At 40.4% G+C, this 21993-nt stretch overlaps 1 long non-coding RNA gene and 2 pseudogenes across 2 annotated transcripts; 2 read left to right on the forward strand and 1 right to left on the reverse strand.

The window, feature by feature from the left end:
* Nucleotides 1-698: 698 nt before the first annotated feature.
* LOC125364215 lies at nucleotides 699-17203 on the forward strand (annotated as a pseudogene).
* Nucleotides 2541-10452, reverse strand: LOC125364216. Its single transcript, XR_007213444.1, has 3 exons — nucleotides 10403-10452; nucleotides 3234-3239; nucleotides 2541-2659 (listed from the first exon to the last, which is right to left on the reverse strand). It is a non-coding gene; the product is annotated as an uncharacterized LOC125364216 (long non-coding RNA).
* LOC125364211 lies at nucleotides 14843-15528 on the forward strand (annotated as a pseudogene). Its single transcript, XR_007213443.1, has one exon. The product of XR_007213443.1 is annotated as a bax inhibitor 1-like (transcript).
* Nucleotides 17204-21993: the final 4790 nt, after the last annotated feature.

Genomic DNA, 21993 nt, shown 5'->3' on the forward strand with positions numbered 1-21993 from the left:
GTGCCTGCCATTGCCAAAGTAATACACACAGGGAAAACACAATAGCTGGGCACAGTACGGCATGTCTGTCATCCCAGCAAGAAAGGGAAGCACAAATAGAAGGATCACAGTCCAGACCCACCAGACTACCTCAAAAAATTATCAACAAGCCGAGTGCTGGTGGCTCACACCTGAAATCCTAGCTACACAGGAGAATGAGATCTGAGGGTCACAGTTCACACCCAACCCAGGCAGGAAAGACTCATCTCCAATTAACCACCAGAAAAACCAGAAGTGGAGCTGGGGCTGGAAGCACTAGCCTTGAGCACAAAAGCTCAGGGACAATGCTCAAGCCCTGAGTTCAAGCCCCACAAATGACAAAAATCAGCACATAAAGTCGTAGGCCACCTGCTTAGCAAATAATGAAACCCAGAGTTAAAACTGTAATATGGATTTTTTTTTTTAATCCAAAGTCAGGTTGGCATGTTAGCTCAATGGCTGAACCCTTGCAGATCTAGTGTGAGGGCCTAAGTTTGATCATCACAAAAAGAACACAAAAGCCTACCAAAATTCATGAAATTCTGCATGTGACTGAATTTTCTTCCTTTTACACATGTTCCATGTGACAAACAAAACACAAAACTAACACTCAAAGTGGCATAGTCAGCTGGGAGTGAGTGGCCGTGCTTCTGTAGTTTGGTGCTTGGCGGGCTCCCAGAATGGCAGAGGAGGAGGAAGACCCCACCTTTGAGGAGGAAAATGAAGAAATCGGAGGAGGTGAAGAAGGTGGATAGGGTAAAATCAAGAGGCTTTTTTTCAAAAGAATTACGTATGGATTTGGGGATGATCAGAATCCTTATACTGAATCAGTGGACATTCTTGAAGACCTTGTCATATAGGTCATCACTGAAATGACTCAGAAAGCAGTGTTAATCAGAAGACAAGGTCGAGTGCAAGTTGAATATATTGTCTTCTTTTTTTCACAAATAAACCAACCTTAATAGATATTATTTTGTATTTATATAGCACCTTCTTCAAGAATCTTAAATGCTTTACAGACATTACCTCTACTTAATCCCTACAACAACCCTGTGAGGTAGGTATTACTCCCATTTTACAAGATGAGGAGACTGAAGCTCAGAGAGGTTAAGTGATTTGCCCAAAGTCACACAATTAACTTCACTGAAGAGCCAGAACTCAAGTGCCTTAGCCTTCCCAGCTCCCAGCCAAATACCTCATGAGAATCTTCAATGAAAAGGATGTTTAAAGAAAGTATCAAGAGTAGTATGTTATGAAAATTAAGTCTCTCTACTGCCACCAAGGAAAGGAAAAAAACCTATACTGATGGTTGAGGCCACAAGACCCATAGAGAACATTTCCTTTCTTCCCTTTCCTAAAGTCTCCTGACTCCTGTGTTAAGTAATCTACAGGTAAAATTTCCAAGACAGAAGCCATGTGACTTAGAAGCAGGACATAATTATTTTAGAATATTTCCTTTTAGTTAACAATAATTCATAGAAACTCTTATTCCAATATACAAAATATGGGACTGCTCCCAACAAACATGTACATAGTTATACAGCAATCAACCTCATTTACGACCTGAACCTGTTGCTCACTCCATCACAGCCCACCAACAGGCACCCGGTGAATGCTCTGTTTGGGCCACTGTTCTTCCTTATTATACCTGTATATCTCCCCACTCCCACTATCCCCAACCCTGTAGGTTGTAAAACTATATTGAGTTTCTGACAAAATTCAAAAATGTTTTACTTAGATCCACCATCACTAAGAGTAAAAAGTCGATTTAGAACCATCACCCCATTGTCCCTCCCCTAAGAGTCTTACTGTGAAACAGTGTGGATGAGAATAGTGCAACCACCAGGAACCTCACACCAGTGCTAGGTAGGACCTGCCCCAATAGGAAAGTTAACTTTGTCTTTTCTGCATGGTTTTCTAAAATGCAAAGAACAGACAAATAACTACAGCACAGTATTACTATCCTGTACCTTTATGCCAATGACTTCATCTATGTTTACTACACATCATAGCCTGACTCTGCCTCACTTTACCTTTTTGCTCTGCATGCCCAGCCTCAAAGACACAGCTTGAAACTTTGAGACACCTGGTGCAGGCCAAGCAAATCACTTCCCTGACTCCCCACGTTTTCTTCTTATAATTCAGTGCCTCTGGGAGATCAGGCAAACTGTGTATGATCTATACAAAACAATTCCAGCCAGGGCAAGGCTTAAGAACTCTCTTTTAAGAATAAATTAAAATTTTCTAGAGTTAAAGACTTACTTGCAATGAATGAAGAATTGAAATGAGCTAGAAAAGCATTTGATGATGCAAACTATGGATCTTGACACCTTTTTGAAATTTCTCTATCTTCTGTGGAAACCATACATAATGACTGTGTATGTTCTGCAGGGTTATCCAGATATCTAAGAATGTAAGTGAAAGATTGAAAAAGTCTTTATTTTCATGTCCTTAATTTTAGAGTTACACTTGAGCCTTTAATTTGCTACCTCCATATGAATGTACTTGAATTCTTTATTATCTTTAATGACAACATGTATCTTAAAGGGTTGTAAATCATGCTGTATTTATGTGTGAGGTAGATTTGGGCCACTATAAGCTATAACTGTAGCTTTTAATATGTGAAATGGAAATGTCCTCTCTTGACTCTTTTTTTCTGTTTTTGTTTTTGTTTTTAATGATTAGTTGATTTTATTGTTGAAAGTTGGATACAGGTATGATCCTTTCTATTTTTTTAACTAAATTATATTGACAAGCTGTTGTGCAAAATGGGTACAGTTACATAATAGGGCAGTGAGTACATTTCTTGTGATATCTTACACCCTCATTTTTCTTTCCCTTCCCTAGATCAGGTAGGCATATATACAATGTCCAGTGTACCAAAATCATATATGGTAACCACGTAGGGTACTCCCAAGGAAATTCACCTAAAACTTTAAATGTAATGTCAACAATAGAATCCTCCTGTGTCGTTCTCTTGGAATTGTTTTTGCTTAACCTCGTTTTATATGATAATGTGTACATAGCTGTTGAGCTATTGTGATCCACTGACCTTTTTATGATTACTAGTTGTTTGATTTTAGATACATAATGTAAAGTTGTTGACCCAAACACGTGGAAGTACGATTTGAAAAGAAGTTTGTTGTTTGACAGACCTGGTCTCTACTGTCCCCCTCCCCCTCCCAAACAGTCATATATCAAGGAGTACATGTGACTTTGTTCTCTGTGTTCTAGGCTTCTCTCAGTCAACATTATTTGTTCAAGTTCTGACCATTTCCCTATGAATACCAATATTTTATCATTTCTAATCACTATGTAGTATTGCATTGTGTATTGGTACCAGATTTTTTTAATCCATTCATCTTTAGTGGGGCATCTGGGTTGTTTCCATATTTTGGCTATTGTGAACTGTGCAGTGAGAAACATGGATGTGCAGATGTCTTTATGATATCCTGAGACCTGTTGTTCAGGATAGATGCCTAGGAGTGGTATGGCTGGGCCATAGGATATATATATATGCTGAGCTTTGTGAGGAACCTCCATACTGTTCTCCAAAGTGATTGTACTAGTTTGCACCCCCACCTGCAGGGCCCTTGGCCCTCACACGACTTCTCCCTACCCGCGGGAGAAATGCTGGGGCGTGCCCTAGTGTGAAGAGCGAGGACGTGTGTTAGTCACGAATAACACCCACCCAGCCCCCTTACGTTTAAGTAACGGACTCAAGATACCAGGCACATCGGGGATCCTTCAGGTGGAAAATTCAAGGATTTTAATTCAAGGCAGGGTTTATATAGCAGTAATGGCGGCAGGAAGGAGAGGGATTTGGAGTGGCAAACTAAGCACGGCGATAGGCTGATTATGAGCTGTCCATCACAGTGATGTCACGGGACTTCCTCTATGGGCAGTTGTCACATCCCACAGGACTGCTCCCTGGGTTCTGCCCACCACCATCTTGGTGCACATGCAGTGCAAGGCGGGAGGCAGGGGTGGTTAGAGCCACCATTTCTGGTTCCAAACCTGGAAGAGGGTAGGAGGGGCTAACAGCCACACGGCCCCAGGGTGGGAGAAGAGGCAGGTCTTTCAGGACCACCCCTTAAAGAGATAGCTGGAGCCTAACACCCACCAACAATGGAGAAGGGTTCCTCTTTCTCCACATGCCCTCCAGCATTTGTTATTGCCTAAGTTCAGAGTATAGGCCATTCTAACTGGGGTGAGGTGGTATCTCAGGGTTAATATAATTTGCATTTCCTTTACTGCCAGGGACGTTGGACATTTCCTCATATGTTTCTTTGCCATTTTTATCTCTTCTCCTGTGAAATCTCTCTTCAGCTCCTTTGCCCATTTAATAATTGGTTTACTGGGTTTGGAGGGGGTTAGTTTCTTGAGTTCTCTATAGATGACAGGTATTAAGCCTTTGTCAGTTGCTGTGCTGGTGAAGATCCTTTCCCATATGGTTGGCTGTATTTCTAGTTTAGTGGCTATGTCTTTAGCTGTGCAGAAACTTTTTATTTTGTAGTAGTCCCATTTGTTGAGTCTCTCCCCTATCTGTTGTGCCCCTGGGACTCTGTTCAGGAAGTTCCTACCTGTGCCTGTAAGTCCTAGTGTCTCTCCTACTCTAGCCTTCAGTAGTTTCAAGGTTTCAGGTCTGATGTTGAGGTCCTTAACCCACATTGAGTTGATCTTGGTACATGGTGATAGCCTAGGGTCCAGTTTGAGTTTTCTACATGTGGCTGCCCAGTTTTCCCAGCACCAGTAGTTGAAGAGGCTCTGTTTATTCCATTGTATGTCTTTAGCTCCTTTGTCAAATATCAGCTGACAGTAAGTATGCATATTTATTTCTGGATCTTCTATCCTATTCCATTGATCTTCAGGTCTTTTCTTATGCCAGTACCAGGTTGTTTTGGTTATGATGTCTCTGTAATAGAGCTTGAAGTCTGGTATTGTGATTCCTCCTGCGCTGCTTCTTTTGCCTAGAATTGTTTTGACTATTCTGGGACTTTTGTTGTTCCATATGTATTTATGGGTTGTTTTCTCTATTTCAGTGAAGAATGTAGCTGGGATTTTGATGGAGATTGCATTGATTTTGCATAACATTTTGGAAAATATGGCCATTTTCACTATATTGATTCTGCCTACCCATGAGCATGGAAGGTCTTTCCATCTCCTGGTGCCCTATTTGATTTCCCTTTTGAGATTTTTATAGTTCTCATTAAGTAGGTCATTCACATCTTTGGTTAGGATAATCCCTAGGTAATTTATTCTTTTTTTAGCTATTGCAAATGATATTATTTCCATAATTTCCTTTTCTGCTTGTATATTGCTGGTGTACAGAAAAGCTGCTGGTTTTTGTGGGTTGATTTTGTATCCTGCTACTTGGCAAAAATGGTTTATTAGTTCTAGGAGTTTGGGGGCTGATTTTATTGGGTCCTTCAGATATAAGATCATGTCATCTGTGAATAGGGATAGTTTGATTTCTTCTTTACCAATGTGGTTCCCTTTGATGTCCTCCTCTTGCCTTATTGCTATGGCTAGGGATTCCAGCACTATGTTGAAAAGAACTGGGGAGAGTGGGCATCCTTGTCTTATTCCTGAGTTTAGGGGGAATGATTTAAGTTTCTCTCCATTTAATATGATGTTAGCAGTTGGTCTGCTGTATATGGATTTTATTGTTTTGAGGAATGTTACATCTATTCCTGTTCTCTCCAGGGCTTTTAACATGTATGAGTGTTGTATTTTGTCTATGGCTTTTGGGGCATTGGCTGAGATGATGATGTGGTTCTTGGTCTTAGCTCTGTTGATGTGGTGAATTACGTTTACCGATTTGTGGATGTTGAATCATCCTTGCATCTGTGGAATGAAGCCTACTTGATCATGATGTATAATTTTCTTGATCAGTTTCTGGATCCTGTTAGCTAATATTTTGTTGAGGAGCTTCGCATCTGTGTTCATAAGTGATATTGGTCTGTAATTCTCTTTTTGTTAGGTCTTTGCCTGGTTTGGGGATGAGTATGATACTAGCTTCATAGAATGAGCTTGAGATTTCTCCCTCTGTTTCTATTTTGTGAAAGATTTTGAGGAGTATTGGTATTAGCTCCTCACTGAAGATTTTATAGAATTCATTGGTGAATCCATCCAGGCCTGGGCTTTTGATTGTTGGAAGGCTCTTGATTACTTCCTGTATCTCGCTGCAGGGTATTGGCTTATTTAACTGATTCATTTCTTCTTTATTCAGTTTGGGCAGTTTATACTTCTCTAAGAATTGATCCATCTCTAAAATTTTCATTCTTTATTGAGTAAAGGTTCTGAAAATAGTTCCTTATAATTGTTTGAATACCCTATGTATTTGTTGTAATTTTTCCGGTGGAGTCCCTGATCTTACAGATATGAGTTTCTTCTCTTCTGATCTTTGTAAGTCTTGCAAGAGGTCTGTCAACTTTATTTATTTTCTCAAAGAACCAGCTTTTAGTTTTATTTATTTGTTAGATAGCCTTCCTATTCTCAATCAGATTTATCTCCTCTTTAATCTTGGTAATCTCTTTCCTCCTAGTCGTTTTAGATTCAATTTTTTCTTGTTTCTCCAGTTGTTTTAACTGTGCTGTGAGGTTATTCACCTGATCTGATTCCATTCTTTTAATGTGTGCGCTGAGGGCTATGATCTTGCCCCTCAGCACTGCCTTTGCTGTATCCCATAGGTTTCTTTGTGATGTATTTTCATTGTCAATTGTAATTTATGAACTCATTAATTTAATCCTTAATTTTCTCTGTGACCCAAATGTTAGATAGTAGTGGGGAGCTTAGCCTCCAAGTGTTTGTTTAGTTTCTGCAGTATCCCTTGTTATTGAGGTCTAGCTTGATTGCACTGTGGTCAGAGAGAATACATGTGGTCAGATAGAATACATGTGATATTTGCAGAGGCTCATTGTGTGGACTATAATATGATCTATTTTTGGAATATGTTAAATAGACTGCTGAAAAGAATGTGTATTGAGTCTCTGTAGGGTGAAATACTCTGTACAGATCTGTCAGATCCATGTGGGATATGGTGTTACTTAGGTCTTCAGCTCCCTTGCTAATCCTCTGTGTGTTGGATCTGTCTCTTGGACAGAGTGGAGTATTAATATCCCCCACTGTGATTGTATTTGGGTCTCTCTTGTTCTGTAGTTCTGAATTTGTTTGACATATTTAGGTCTTCTTTGGTTTGGTGAGTATAAATTTGTCATGGTGATCTTGTTCCTGGATTTTTCCTTGTATTAATATGTAGTGTCCTTCTTTATCTTTTTGAACTGATTTTAATGAGAAGTCTAGCTTGTCTGAAATCAGGATGGCTACCCCTGCCATTTTGGTAGGTGCATTTGCTTGGAAGATTTGCTCCATCCTTTCATTCGGAGCCTGTTTTTGTCCTTTGCTGTAAGATGGGTCTCGAAAACAACAGATAGCTATGTTTTGTCTGTGAATCCACTCTGCCAATCTTTTCCTTTTTATCAGAGTTTAATCCATTTATATATAAAGAGATCATAGATAGGTGTGGGTTTTTTTCCCTTCCATTTTCCTGCTAGGCTGTGTTTTGCTTCTTTCCTTTCCTTTCTTTCTTGTCTTTACTGAGCTGTTTTTCCTCTTGGGCTCTGGCTATTGTAGTTTCTTTCTGTTTCTGTTTGGAGGTCCTGTATGTTTTCTGTTGAGTGGGTTTCTCCTCTTAGAATTCTCTGTAAGGCTGGTTTTTGGTTTATATATTCCTTTAGTTTCCCTTTGCTATGGAAAGATTTGGTTTTTCCCTTGAAAGTAAATTCTAATTTTGCTGGGTATCTAAGTCTGGGTTGGCAGCTGTTGGCCTGCAGGACATGGATGGTATTCTTCAGGCTCTTCGTGCATTGTAAGTTTGTGTGGAAAGGTCTACCATGATTCTGATCTTTTTCCCATTGTAATATAGTTCTTTCTTTGTTTTGACTGCATTCAGAATATGTTCCTTGTGGGTAAAATCTGAGGCCTTGACTATGATGTGTCTGGCAGTGTTTCTTCTAGGGTCTGGTCTGCTAGGTGTTCTATATGCTTCTGTTATTTGGGTGATATTTTCCCTTTTGAGATTGGACGAGTTCCTGGTAATGATTCTATTGAATATGTGATGTATAATCTGCTCTGATACTCCTCTCCTTCATCTATTCCGATTATATGCAGATTATGTCTATTCTCCCTGTCCACTATCTCCTAGATTAGTCTGCCCTGGAGTTTGACAGTTTCTTGGAGTGTGATAATCTTCAGGTCTTTATCAGCTGAATCGTCATCCAAAAGAGAGACTCGAGATTCAAGATGATCAATTCTTTGTGATGTGGCTTCACATTGAGGCAAGTGAGCTGTTTATGGTTGCCAGATCAGCTCTCATTGTGGTAATTTCTTCTTTTAATGAGTAGTATTTTGATTCCATTTTTTCATGCATTTCATTTCTCAGGATATTAAGGTCTTCTTTAAATGAGGAGTGGACTGCTTCTACTTTTGTGTCCATTTCTTTCTTGTCTTCCTGAAGTTCCTTTAAGAATTCCATTCTGAATTCCTGAATTGTTTTTGGAATTCATTCTTGAGGCTTTCAGTCATTTGTGCTATCATAGCCTAAAGTGTTTTTTAATTCTCCATCTCCTCTTCAGTTGTACTGAATTTGGAGTTAATAAGTTGGCTTGACCTTTCATGAAATTTGTAATATTTCTTTGTGATTTACGCAACTGGGATGATCTCGATTTCCTTCTGCACTTCCTTTCAGGGGCCTGTAGGTGGCGGCCTTGGCTTGGCTTTGTGCTGATTCCTGCTGGTCTGCCAGTGGGGACTTGTTTTTATCCTGAGTTCTGCTGTTGAACCTTACTGCCCTGTAGGTGACTTTGACTATCTCGGTTGTTGCCAACACGGTTACCCTCGCTGAAGTTAGAGGTGGGTAGGTTCTGTGGCTTTCTCTGTGGGCCCATGTTTGCCACCATGCTGTGCTGACCCTTGTGAGCCCCTGTGCGAGGTTCACGGGTCTCTGATTTAGCGTGGCGTGGAGACTTTTTTCTTTTTTGTTTCTTTCCCTGCTAGTTGCTGTGGGTCAAGAGAACTCACCTCTCACATTGAGTATTGCTGCTGAGGGGCAGCTCGCCCACCTGTGCAGAGTCTGCCTCTCAGTGCAGGCATTGCCATGAGGGGGCCCCCGCTCACCTGTGCAGGGTGCACCTATCAGAGCAAGTGTTGCCTTTGAGGGGCAGCTTGCCCACTTGTTTGCTCCCATGGAGGAGAGGGTGCAGGACCCTCCTGCTGGAGGATTAGAACAGTGATCCACGTGGGCCATCTGGGGTGTGCGTGCATGTGAGCTCTATTCTTCTTTTGGGGGGCACGCTGCCCTGGATTGTTGGAGGGTGCTTATGCCCTCTCGCGATTCTGCTGGGGGGGCGGTATGTGTGACCCCCAGCAGATTCAAGCGTCTGGGCATGGGTTGGTGCCCATGGCCTCTCTGAGCTTTCGCTGTGAGAGGTGCGTGTGCTTGGGCCCAGGTAACCCTGCTGGGCTGGCATTGTACAATAGCATGAGTGCAACTGTTGTTCAAAAAGTCTGCACAAACCCGAGAGCCTCAAGCAGAGGTCAAATGCCCGCCAGCTCCCAGATCCCTGCTAGGGGGCTGGTGTGCAGAGATTCAGGCTCCCCAGCTGGGGCTTTGGGGGACGCTGGCCTAAGGTGTCTCCCAGCCACTTTGTTGGGAGTTGCTCCACCTGCTGCTAGCTCCTGTGTTCTCCCTGGAGCTGTAGTGTCCTACAGCTGCCAGATATGGGGCTCTTTCGTTCCTTCGGGGTGGGGAGAGGGAGGGAGGGGCCTATGGTTTCTTCGCCTCCTTGCGACGAGCTCTATGTCAGGTTTTGGGTCTCTGCCAGAGCCAATCTCCCGTTTGGGGGTGGGGGTGGGGACGATTGGGAACTTACTTCATCCTGCAGTGAGTGTGTGTCCCACGATGCTGTGGGATTTTCCGCAGTGGGGTGTGGTGGTGGTTTGGCAGGGGCAGCTGCCCCGGCTCTCCACGTCCATGGTACTCAGCTCCCTCGCTATTGTCTTCTCCCAGCCCATTTGGTCCCATGCCGCCATCTGTCTTGGTCAGGTCTGCATGCCCTCTGGGGCCCGTGGAGTTCCTGCTGTCTGGTCTCTGCACTCATGGGGGGACTTTCCCGCTGTTGCTTCTGTGGTCGCTGAAGATCTGTAGTTTTGGTTGCCAGCTCCGGGGCTGCTTTCCTGGCCTGGCCCTGTTCTGGCTGGGGTGGAGATGGTACCCCGGAGACTTTCTGGATCCTTGCAGATTATAGGCTTTTCTTTCTTTGTTCTTGAGTTGGGGTGCCTCCCTATTGTGTTGGCGCCATGTTCTCTCTCTCCCTTTCTTGACTCTTAAATCTGAGACAGTGTTTCATGTGTTCTGAAATTTTTAGACAACAGTGGTGTGAGGTTATTAAAAATAGTGAATTGATTTGTGGTTTTTTTAAGGAGATGACTTGGGAAACAGCTCATTTGATGAAGGATGTTCATCTGTCTTAAAAGATAATTTGTTTTAATATTCTTTTCTAAAGATACCAAGGTGTTTTTTTGTTTCATATCATGCTTCTGTGTTTAAATTTTAAAACCTTATTGAACTTATAACATACTATTAAGTTTTGGGAGATCTCATTTACCCAGATCAGATTAAAGCTTCTAAAAATAAATGGTTTCAGCAGTAGGAATGGCAGGGCTTAAAAAGTTGATGTCAGGGTAGGAATTTGGAGTAGAGTTTTATTAACGTATCTGTAAGTACATGTTTGATGTGGAAATGTCTTCTTGATTAGAACCACATGTAGCTACAAACCACTTTTGTAGTTCAAATTATACAAGCTTTTTTATTACAGCTTATTGCATTAAGTTATTGCAGTTAGCTTAAAATAAGGATTAGGTAGCATTTAGAGATCACTGAATGTTATTTTTATGAAACTGAACTTTTTGGTGGCAATTGTAAACATTACCTAAAAATCAGTAATTTGAGAAATTTTCCTTTTTTCTATTGATGTAAGGAATAAAGTTGGAAAAATTAAACTGAAAAAAAAACTAACACTCACTAGTTTAGAGGCAAACTAGTTTATGCAAACGGTTGAAATGGGCATATTTAAACAAGCCCCTAAAAGAATAAAACGAAGTCTAGAACCAGAAATTGGAACACCTTCCCTGTATCTCTCATCTCTGTCTCTATATTCCAGCCTTGCCACCTCGCCTTGTCAGTGACAAAAAACACGGTATTCAGTAGTTCCAAGCCTCTCAGCTCTCAGCTCCACCACCCCAAACATCCACTGGTCCAGCACAGCTCAGGTGTGCACGGTTAGAATAATCACTGTAGTCAAAAAGGTAACAGCTTCCATTACACAACAGTGAAGGTGTCAGTATGAGGTTTTCCCACAATAAAATGTCTGCTATGGTTGGAATGTTTGTGTTCCTCCCAAATGTATGCTGCAACATGATCCACAGTGAGCTTATAAAATGATGAAGCCTTGGTTCTTGTGAGTGGGTTTTAGTGCCTTATCAAATGGCTCTTAGTTTCTTTTCTCCCCTTTTCACATGCAAGAACATAGTGTATGCACCATCTATGAGATATAGACCCTCATCGATGGATTACAATTATGCTAGCATCTCAATCTTGGACTTCCGAGATTCCACAAATGAAAGCAATAATTTTTTGTTGTACAGCAGTAATCTGGAGACATTAAATTCTCTGGAGACACTGGATTCTCCAGATTTTCATAATGGTGAATACTATGCAACCTACAGAAAGTGTTACAAAGCCAAAGATTCAGTCCATTTTGTGTCTGGTTCTGGGGATTGAACTTGGGGCCATCATATATGCTAAGTACGCACTCTACCACTCAGCTACACCTCCAAGGCTGATCACTTTTGTTTTCAGAAACAATTTTATCCTAAAAGGATTATTTTATTCATAGTTCTAGGATGGGAGAAGTGGGATAAAGGAGAGTGATGAGAGGTGGTATGGTTGATATTGTATGCTTGCAGAAAAATGTTACATTACTTGTCTGAGGTGGGTCTAGCCACTAAGTCATGAATATAAAAAGTAAAACATCAATAACTGCTAGAAACATTATTTTCAAAAGATGCTCAATTTTCCCTGGGGCAAAAACAGTTCTCCAAGGGCTGGGATATAGCTCAGTGGCAAAGCACTTGATACAACATCCTGGGTTCGATCCCCAATACCAAAAAATAATAATAATAATTCTCCACTTTTGAATAGTTAAGGCAATTGTGGATGTGATCAAGGTTTTCCATGTTATATGAATATCACACTTAAGATTCTCTGTTACTGTTATGAGTCACTCAGGAAACTGTAGCTGTCACTTGATAGCCAGATAGCAACATTGCTACAGAAATAAAAAGCTAGAGAATCTTCCTTCAAAGAAAAAAAAAGAAATTATTTTCTCTTTTATTGCCAAATAGAATATTAGGTCACATCCACTTTCTTTTATTTAAAAGCTTAAAGAAAAAACTAAAATAATAAATAAGTAAATAATAGGTTCTAGCTGTGGTAGCCTTGTTTGGACTCAAACTCACAATCCTCCTACCTTACCTTCCCAAGCACTGGGATTACTGGTATGCACCAATATGTCCAGCTCTACTTTCTTTTCTTTTCCCAGAAGAGTTCCTCAGCAAGTGGCAATATGCTGGGTTCTACATGAGTGCATTTAACCAGTAAGCTGAAAAGACACTTGATTTTTACATTATTTTTTGAGTCTCTTCAAGGCCATAGTTACAAATGTATACACACTTATTTATATAGTCAGTAAAATTCACAAATGCTCAAAGAAAATATTCAGAAAAACTTTAAACACAGACACATGACATGCAAAAGGGCCAAAACCCTTATATATTTTATGTAATTGAAGCAATGTGGAAATATGGCTGCTTTGTTTCTCTATCTGGTATAACATCAAATCCTCTATAATTTATCTGAGCTTATCTTCTTGCTTATTTTGGTCTTAAAATAGAAAGCAAAGGGAATTTGGCATAGCTGAATATTAAAAAGAAAGAGTCAATCAAAATGCTTGCATGCACAAGACCCTGGACTTGATCTTCAGTCTCATATAAAAAATTCTTAAGAAAATTTAAAAATTATATATGTATATTGTTATTATCTTTAAATAGCTGTACAAAGTAATTGCCACTCAAAAAGGCAGTTTGAATATGTTGTAGCTTAATCAGTATTGCCCCTTTCAACATTCTCACCCATCCCACTCCACCCACCCATACCCTCTTTTCTTAATTTTGAAGTATACACATTGAATCTTAATGCATTTCTCTACTTCTTCTCTACTTCTCTACTTCTTCTCTACTTTTATCTACCCCCCTCCCTTTGAGCCCACTTCACCCATTTCAAGTACCCATTTCTGGTATTTATTTTGTTGAACTATGATTTAACCTTTCTAAGGAATTACACTAATTGAGTTCTCTCTTAATCAACCATATTTCAGTTAGTATATCTGTGTACAGTTGCATACACTTTAAAATTTTTTGAAATAAAAATAGGGCTAAAATAAAAATAGAATATTACCTTCTATATTACTCCTGGGCAAATACCCAAAGGAATCAAAGGAAAATAGAGATATTTAGCTGAGGGCTAGTGGCTCATGCCTATAATCTTAGCTATTCAAGAGGCTGAGATTTGAGGATCACTGTTCAAAGCCAGCCGGGACAGGAAAGTCCATGAGACTCTTGTTTATTTGTTTTGTTTTTGTTGCCAGTCCTGGGGCGTGGACTCAGGGCCTGAGCACTGTCCCTGGCTTCTTTTTGCTCAAGGCTAGCACTCTACCACTTGAGTCACAGGTGCCACTTCTAGCTTTTTTCTATATATGTGGTGCTGATGAATCAAACCTAGGACTTCATGTATACGAGGCGAGCACTTTACCAGTAGGCCATATCCCCAGCCCAAGTCCATGAGACTCTTATCTCCAATTAACCACCAGAAAAATGAAAGTGGCTTGGGACTCAAGTGGTAGAGCCCTAGCCTTGAGCTGAAGAGCTCAGGACGGCACCCTGGCCAGAGTTCAAGCCCCAGGACCAACAACATTGTATTGCCTAGGTAATATTATGCTATTCACTAATGGTATTCACTAACAACTGATGAATGAGTAAAGAAAATGTGGCATATATACACAACCATAAAGAATATCATCCATGACCTGTCTTTCTTTCATATCATAATGAGCTCTATGTGCTCCCTCCTTCCCTCCCTTCTTTCTTTCTTTCTCTCTTTATTTCTTCCTTCCTTCCTTACCTCCTTCTTTCTTCTTGATTCTTTGTTCCTTCTTCCTTTCCTTGTTCTTTCTTCTCTCTCTTTTTCTTTCATATCATAATAAGCTCTACATTTAGTCTTTTGAGGAACCTCCACACAAGTAGTCTATGACCCATCAACCCCATTTTTGGGCATTTACCCAAAGGATTACAAGCAAGATCAGACTAAAGCTACCAGCACAACTATGTTCATTGAAACACAATTTACCATAGTTAAAATATGGAACCAACCCAGATGGTCCTCAGTAGATGAACAGATCAAGAAAATGTGGTATACATACACAATGGAATTATATGCCCCCATCAGAAAGAATGATATTTTTCCATTCATAAGGAAATGGAAAGACCCGGAAAAAATCATACTAATTGAAGTGAGTCAGACCCAAGTAAACATAGATTGCATGGTTTCCCGCATTGGTAATAATTAATATATGTCTAGGATAGTCCTAGCAGAGAATCACAATAGCTCAATAGCTATGTACATATGATTATATAAGATGATGCTAAGTGAGAGCACATCCGGTGTTGAAAGAGCTGGGTAGGCTCCTGAAGTGTTAAGCAGAGAGGAGACTATGTCATACAGACTTTGGAGCCATGGACGTATTTGATCGGAAGATCAATTTTGATGCACTTTTAAAATTCTCCCATATAACTCCCTCGACACAGCAGCACCTGAAGAAGGTCTATGCCAGTTTTGCCCTCTGTATGTTTGTGGTGGCTGCGGGGACCTATGTCCATATGGTCACTCATTTCACCCAGGCTGGCCTGAGCCCTGCTCTGGAATTGTGCATTGCTATTAATCCCAGCATCCTTCCCACTGCCTTCATGGGTACCGCATCATCATCACCTGTTTCACCCTCAGTGCTCTCTATGCAAGGCGCTGGAGCTACCTCTGTCTGGGAGGTATTTTGATGTCAGCCTTGAACCTGATGCTTTTGTCTTCCCTGGGGAACCTTTTCTTGGATCTGTTTAGCTTTTCCAGGCAAACCTATATATGGGACTGGTGGTCATGTGTGGCTTTGTCCTTTTTGATACTCAACTCATTATTGAAAAGGCTGAAATGGAGATAAATATTACATCTGGCACTGTGTTGATCTCTTCTTGGATTTTGTTACTCTCTTTTGAAAACTCATGATGATCTTGGCTATGAATGAGAAGGACAAGAAGAAAGAGAAGTGAAATGAACATCCAGCCTTTCGCAGTTTGACCTCCTCTCCCTCTCCCTCTCATTTCCTCTTTGCACACATCACAGGTGGCATGTTCTATGATAATTAAAAGCATCAGAAAAGCTTTTGTACTTTGTGGTTTTCTCTATTTTGAAGTTGTTGTGGGTTTTATTATTTTAAAAAAAAAACTGATTAGCAGAATATAGTTTGGAATTTGGCTTCCTATTCCTGAGGTTCTTCCTTATTCCCTTTTTTGTCATCCCATCTGTGGCCAAGAGCGCTGCCCAGGCAGCCAGGCCACCAAGATGAGGAGTGGGGCCAGCCAAGGGAACAAACTGCAGGAAGTCTGCCATCCCACCAAGGATCGGCGAGTGGACCAGGACTGGTCGATAGAGACGCCTCGCCCACCCTTCCTCAGCACTGCTTGATCGGCACACAGTTCCTGTGGGACTAGCCAGTGTGTTTTCCATTGGGAAGAAGGTCTCTGGCCCCAGGGCTAACTCAGAGTCAGCATATCTGATCTGTCAACTCTACAAAAAAAGCAGAAAGTCTGTTTGGTGCTGTGTGTCCTCTATGCTGTCTATGCTGGTCTGTCAAGCCCCCCTGGGCCTTGTCATCATGAGGGAAATGTGGGTTCTTCCAACCCCCCTGGTCCTCAGGGACTCCACCAGCTTTCCATCCTTGGGGTGGGAGGACTTAAGCACAAAGGTGAATTCTTGTTAGGTATTTAGGAAAAGGCTAAGCGTGGATGGCAAGGTAGAGGTAGCCTAGAACTATCCCAAGTTTTCCCTAGTGTCTTGTATTGGTTTTTAAATTGGTTTTGAAAATTGGGTATCACTGTAGTTACTGAGTGGCCTTCATCAGGTGGCTATGATTAAAGGCCCCAAAGAGGAAGGCTAAGGAAAGGGAGCAGTTGAACCTCTAGTGTTAATTATGAATCCTGCCAGATGAGCCTAGGCAAGGAGTCTTGGTGTCGTGGGGGACAAATCTCTGCCAACCCAAGGGGTTCCTTGTAGGATCAGTAAAGCAGGGGCCTGGTGACTTGGAAGACAGCCTCTGTAGCCCTTCGGTGTATTTTTGTCTAATCCCACCTGGACACTCTTAGGGCATTATCATCCAGAGACTCTGGGCAGTAGATAAACTTTCATTTACAGATGCACTTTAGTGTTTGGAGCCAGGCGACCAGTCCTGCAAGATGCAGTTCTGTTGTTGCAAACCTGGGTGAAACCTAATAACCATCACCAGGTCCTCCCTGTAGGCTGCCACAGTCAGGTGGCACAGAAGGGTGCATCAGGCATGATCCTGGCCCTGGCTGCTGAGTTTCAGTGCTAGGCAACTATTCCATGGAAAGCTCATCATTAGTAGGACAGCATTTGGGGCTGTGCTGGCTTGTGGCGCTCCATGTCACTGTGCCATCTCATGAAACTTCTGGAGTGACAATGCCACCCATAATGGCTTGCCCTGCTGAGGATGCTGCTCTCCAATTTAGCTACTGCCTCCAGCCTCTGGCTTGAGAACTTTACTACAGGGAGTTTCTGCCTATGAAAAGCCCTCATCAGCAACTCTCCATAAAAATGGCGGTTCTCTGCTAGGCCTGAGAGCCTGACTTCCACCTGTTGAAGCCAAATTCCACCTCTTGTGCTCTTTTGCTTGGGATAAAGGAGTTTTTCTTCAGAAACAGTGCCAAGAATGACAAGAATATTTTTAATACTTTTAAAGAAAATGCCTAACAGATTTTTAATACAGTTATCTGTAATTTCCACTTTCTTTTCTAGTTCTTGTTTTTTTAGCTTGGGCTGCATTCTCTTAACTCATACTGTGAAGACAAATGTATTTTTTTATTCAAAAATATATATTTACATAATCTTAATTTGAAAAAAAAAGGAGAAGAAGAAAATTCCTTAGCCTCAAAAATAAAAAGATGAGGGCTGGGAATATGGCCTAGTGGCAAGAGTGCTTGTCGCCTACACATGAATCTCTCGGTTCGATTCCCCAGCACCACATATATGGAAAACGGCCAGAGGGGGCGCTGTGGCTCAGGTGGCAGAGTGCTAGCCTTGAGCGGGAAGAAGCCAGGGACAGTGCTCAGGCCCTGAGTCCAAGGCCCAGGACTGGCCAAATAAATAAATAAATAAATAAAAATTTAAAAAAAAATAAAAAATAAAAAGATGATGCTAAGTGAAATAAACTCCAAGGAAACAAGAGGTTTTTCATTGTTGTTATTATTTTTTAATGTACTATGTGAAATTATTTCTTTTTTCTTTCATTTGTCTTTCCTATGGTTTATCCTGTGCTGTCACAGTATTTGATTTTGATACCCTGGGTATTGTATATACATTTATCTGAATTAGGGAAGGGAAATATCAAAATGGTGAGACAAAGGATAAAGGGTAAACCAATGCAACAGTGATACTAACAAGACAATATGTTGGAAATTACCTGTACAACTGGAAGGGTTGGAGGCAGGGAAGGTGGGAGAAAAATGGGGGGGGGGGTGGGGAAGGTAACAAGTATGACAAGAAATGTACTCACTACCTAACGTATGTAATTGTAACTCCTCTGTACATCACCTGGACAATAAAATTAAATTAAAAAAAGAAATAACTGCTCTAGTCCAACTTCCCAAAATTAGTTGTCTAATTCCCCAGTGTTTTGAATAATGAAAATGGTAGAAGATTGAAATAAACAATCATCTGTAGTGTTCATTCATTTGTTGTTTACTTTCTTTTACTTTGGGGATATTTGTGCTCAGCAGTTATAGATCTCATTACATGTCTCTGGAGTGGTTCCTCAACGCATTCATCTCTCCTCCATCAGGGAGTAAAATGTAAGCCTCAATCTTCCCATTCATCCTGTCCTATATTGATTTACCTAGTGGGGTACCATGGCTATTCCTTACACCCATTATTTCTAAGAACAGTTAAGCCAGAAAAGCTTACAGGACCTAGACTTTGAAATAAAAATCACATCTTCAATAGAAAAGATGTTTGGAAGTGATGCTTTGATTGAAAATCCTTCTTAATAGCAGAGGAAAATATAAAAACTTTGGGTTTCTTTTTCTAAATAAAACTTAGGTTTTTAAAAAAAGATTCCTATTCTTATTTCAACAAGAAAGGATTTCCTACACTATATACTGAGGAGTAATCTTTCATCTCTAGTACAGTATGAAAAGATTAGTTTCTTTCTTTAAGTCTTACATTTTTCCCCTCCACTCACTCTTACATATACAACTTGTTGCTAAAATCACCCTGTTGTATTGAACATGTAAGACTGTTTCAATGTCTAGACATTGAAAGTTAATTTATGTATTTTAAATAACAATATAAGCAAATGTCACTTTCATTCTACTCCATTTAATTTTTCTTCTAAAATTGTTGAAGGTACAGCTAGCTCTAAACAGCTCTTCTTAAATACAACCTCCTGGGCCTGGGGATATAGCCTAGTGGCAAGAGTGCCTGCCTCGGATACACGAGGCCCTAGGTTCGATTCCCCAGAACCACATATACAGAAAACGGCCAGAAACGGCGCTGTGGCTCAAGTGGCAGAGTGCTAGCCTTGAGCGGGAAGAAGCCAGGGACAGTGCTCAGGCCCTGAGTCCAAGGCCCAGGACTGGCCAAAAAAAAAAAAAATACAACCTCCTGTCCTCTTTTTCATTAGGATAATCTTGTGGTACAAACAAAAATGCTTATAATTGAAACCTGGATTTTTATTCATGAATATGTTCATCATAAGCCTGAATACTTCTGGACACTATTTTGTTGCCAATTCTTCAGCATGGTCTATAAAGTTAATTCCTGCTGCTTGGTGAGAAATCTGAACCCATCATTCTAAATTTTCTTCAGTTATGACATCAGTATGGAATCTGCGAGAAACACCAAGGAGGGCTGAGGTCATAGCTTAAGTGGTACAAGTTCTTGCATAGCATACACAAGAAGACCCTGAGATCAACCCACAATACCTAAAAGAGAAAAAGAAAGAGAAAGAAAGAAAGAAAGAAAGAAAGAAAGAAAGAAAGAAAGAAAGAAAGAAAGAAAGAAAGAAAGAAAGAAAGAAAGAAAGAAAGAAGAAAAAATATAAGCTAAGGCCATATAACCCTGAATATGCTAAGTTGGATTATGCTGTTAGTTGTGACTGAACAAATACCAATGAGAATGCCAAAACTCAGAGAACTGAGAGACGTCCTCTCTCTTCTTGCTGGATCTTTCCTCCAAAGACTGCTAAAGAATTTGTTTACTAGAGTAATGTGCTCAAAGATCACCAAACTTCTGGAGGCCATCCTTTAGCTCTAGTGCTACTGCACTGAAGCATATTTTGCAGGTGATAAGAAGGAAACAAATAAAGGTAATCTGAATTACCCTGGAATCTCCCTTTTAATAGAACTGTGCTTTCTGTTACTCAGTTTGAATGATGAAAAGGCAATAAGAAGTAAGGTAAAGTATGTAAAAAAAAAATTTAAATGGTAGAAGGATTACTAAGAGCTAAATCATGCCCTTTAGACGGCAAATTTAACTTGGAAATGTTGTAAAGCATAGAAGGAAATAAAATTGGATGCTTTTCTTTTAAAGTTTTAATTCCCTTGTATTTATAAATTATTTTGTTGAATGACAATTCCTTTGTACAACTGCTTAGAGATAACTATTTAAAAGTCTTTCAAAGACATAGATGAGCATAGGAATCCATGTGAGACACATGAGCTGTTTAGACACATGGGCACGAGCACGTTGGCTCTGTCTGCTTGGTCCAATCATCTTTTTTTAATTGTTATTATAAATGTGATATGCTGAAAGGTTACAATTACATAAGTCAGGTAATAAGAACATTTCTTTTTGGACAGTCTCCACCCTTCCCTCGCTCTCTCTGAGTTTTCCCCTCCCACCCTCTCCCACAAATTGTACAGTTCATCTTCAGCATAGTGTCCAGTGAATAGCGTTGCTGCATTTTTTCACTCTTTGTCCCTCCATTTCTGTGCTTCCTTGTCCTCCCAAAGATGAAAAAACAAGACAAAAATAAAAGAAAAACAGCAACAAAGAAAAATCCCTTGTTTTCATTTCCTGAAGTTCATTTCAATAAATATTATTTTTTTATGATCAGATACACATAGGCATTGCGCCTTTGTGCTCCTCTCCTAAGTAGTCCAACCTTTGAGACAGCTCTTTCTGACCGATACCTGGTGGGTTACATAAGTAAATTAATTTCCCATTTTAGTGAAGTGTTCACAAGTTAGCTTTCTAAAACTCAGAACAAAAGAGAGTTGACAAATGTTTTCTACATTTTATTCAGAGATAGACACCGTCTTAAGCACAATTATTTTAGGTTTACAACAATGGTCTAATTTTAACATTGGTTTATTGGACTGGGCTTTTTGAATGAATGCCTTAGTGTTTCCTTTTATCGTGTATACTTGACATTAGTCTTTGTACATTTTCCCCTCCTAATGAATGCAGCATAACAAATCACTATTGCAACAAAGAGAAACAATAATCCAGCAAGCTCAAACACCTTATCCCTGTTCAATATGGGGATAAGGGGAAGGAACAATTCTCCACTTTGCTCTCATCCTTCTGCAGCACAAAAGGGGATCAGAGACCACCCCCCCCCCAAGATGACAGCCCATTGTTTAACCTATCCTGATGAAGGTCTTCAGATACACAAAGGATAGGCCAAACTTCAGTTTGCCTGTGGCGTTGGAGAAAGCTGATCTTTTCCCCCAAAAAATAATAGAAACAAAGGAAAAAGTAGAAAAGAGTCATGCACACAAATTGGAAAACAAGTCACATTTGCTGTATGACTCTCAGAGAAAAGAGAAGCTGACTATTCAATGTTATTTGCTATTTGATAGTAAAATACAACCAATACAAACATATAATTTATATCCCAAATCTGTAATCATTGAGAATAAAAGAGGATGCTACAGCCATCTAATCAGTGCCTATCAACTGACAGATGAAGAAAATGTGGCATTATAAACAATGGAGTATTATTCTGCCATAAAGGAGAATGAAGTTATTTCACTTGCAAGAAAATTTACTGGACTAGAGATCATCTAGTTCAACAAAATATGCTAGACTCAGACAAATATTGCATGATTTCTCTCCTATGAGGCATCTAGTCTTGAAAACAAAATGAAACTGTGTGAAGTAGGTCATATCTGTAATCCTAGCTACTCAAGAGGAAGACACCTTCAGGATCATGTATTGAAGCCTTCCCAAGCAAAAGAGTTCACAACACCCTATCTCAACAAATATCAAGCTGGGCACAGTAGTGCATCTATCATCCCCTACACCTGAAGAATAAATAGGTGTGTCACAATCCAGGCAAGAAGTGAGACCCTGTTCAAAATATTACAAAAGCTGACTCGTGCCTCACCTGCCTAGCAAGCATGAGGCACTGAGTCCAAACCCCAGTAACTACACAAACAAAAAGACATGAATATAAAAGGGGGACATCTTGGGGGAAGGACAAGAAGAGATGGGAGGGGAAAGAGGGAGAGGAG

The sequence above is a fragment of the Perognathus longimembris genome, chromosome 15 (assembly GCF_023159225.1).
Source record: "Perognathus longimembris pacificus isolate PPM17 chromosome 15, ASM2315922v1, whole genome shotgun sequence".
NCBI classification, from domain to species: domain Eukaryota; kingdom Metazoa; phylum Chordata; class Mammalia; order Rodentia; family Heteromyidae; genus Perognathus; species Perognathus longimembris.